We start from the raw sequence: 1,892 nt of genomic DNA, 5'->3' as shown, positions 1-1,892 counted from the left end.
CTCCTCCCTGCCCCGCCTCCACGAGCCCCGCCCTCTCCGAGGCACTTACGAAGTCCGGGAAGGACTCCACGCCCTGCCCCTGGAGGGGAGGGGGCACCCCTGGACCACGCCTGTCCCAGCCAAGGGACGCCCCCGCCACAGCTGAGGACCCTATGGAGTTGGCATTGGGAGGTGAGTGCCATCAGGGGGCACAAAACGGGTGCTGGGGTTCCCCAGGTCACTCATTTCCCCTGTGGCCAAACTGGGGTTGCAAGATCCCATGGAGATTTGCGGGGTGACCCCCGCCAGCGCGTCAAGGACCATGCCCTCTACCCTGGGCTCCAACCCAGCCATATATATATATATATATATATATATATTTTTTTTTTTTCTCCTATTTTTTTTTTTTTTTGGAGAAGGAATCTTGCTCTGTCGCCCAGGCTGGAGAGCAGTGGCGCGATCTCGGCTCACTGCAGCCTTCAGTGGGAACCTCCCGGGTTCCAGAGATTCTCCAGCCTCAGCCTCCCGAGTAGCTGGGATTACACAGGTGCATGCCACCTCGCCCAACTAATTTTTGTATTTTCAGTAGAGACAGGTTTCACCTTGCTGGCCAGGCTGGTTTCAAACTCCTAACCTCAGGTGATCTGCCTGCCTCAGCCACACAAAGTGCTAGGATTGCAGGCGAGCGCCACCGCGCCTGGCCTACATGTTTTGTAGCACAGTCTCCCTCTGTCGCCCAGCCTGGAGTACAGTGGCTTGATCTCAGCTCACTGCAGCTGCCACCTCCTGGGTTCAAGCGAGTCTCCTGCCTCAGCCTCCTGAGTAGCTGAGATTACAGACACACGCTACCACAGCCAGCTAATTTTTGTATTTTCAGTAGAGACAGGGTTTCACCACATTGGTCAGGCTGGTCTTTTTTGTTTGTTTGTTTTGCTTTGTTTTAAAAAAGACAGGGTTTCACCGTGTTGGTCAGGCTGGTCTTGAACCCCTGACCTCAAGTGATCTGCCCGCCTGGGCCTCTCAAAGTGCCGGGATCACAGGTGTGAGCCACCATGCCCAGCCAGGCTGGTCTTGAACCCCTGACCTCAAGTGATCTGCCTGCCTGGGCCTCTCAAAGTGCCGGGATCACAGGTGTGAGCCACCACGCCCGGCCCAGCCCAGCTATATGAGCAGCTTGAACCGCCACAGTGAACTCATCCAGGCCTGACCTGCCCAGCATGGACCACTTCATCCTCCCAACACTGTATTGTCTTTGTATCATCCCTATTTTGCAGAGGAGGAAACTGAGTCCCAGAAAGGGTCAGCCAGGGGCTGTGCAGGGGCCAGGCTCCAGGCTCTGTGACTGCTGGATCAACCTCTTCCTGAAGCTGCCCCCATTTGGATTTTACCCCACTCCTCCCCCTCCCAAATTACTTGTCCACTTAGTCTGTAAACCAAGATCTCAATCTCAGATAGCCCTAGGGGCCAGGGAGGAGGCGAACATTTCTGCTGAGGGGGTGGCAAGGATTCCCGGCTTAGAGGGGCAGGGGAGAGCGGGGCCCTGTGGGAGACCCACCTGGGGAATCACTGATCTGCAGGAAGTTCAAGCTGTAGACAGGTCTGCCCGTTAGAGAACAATTGGCCCAAATGAAACCCAATTGGGGCTGTGTCCAGCCTAGGGCCACCAGTTTGCCACCTCTGCTAAATTTGAATAGAATGAGGCTTCTGGTAGCTTTAGAAAGAACATGGGGAAAATTGAGTGTCTGTGACTCCATTTTTTGGTGGGGGGGTGGGTGAGGATACGATCTATGGTAGCAGTGTCCAACAGAAGTTTCTGTAATGTTGAGAGTGTTCTAGAATTCTGTGCCATTCAACATTGTAGCCAAAAGCACCATGTGAGAAACTGAATGTTTAATTTTTTTTTTTTTTTTTTT

This window comes from Sapajus apella, unplaced genomic scaffold (genome assembly GCF_009761245.1).
Source record: "Sapajus apella isolate SASKATOON/1434 unplaced genomic scaffold, GSC_monkey_1.0 scaffold77, whole genome shotgun sequence".
Lineage (NCBI taxonomy): Eukaryota > Metazoa > Chordata > Mammalia > Primates > Cebidae > Sapajus > Sapajus apella.
This window is presented reverse-complemented; position numbering follows the sequence as displayed.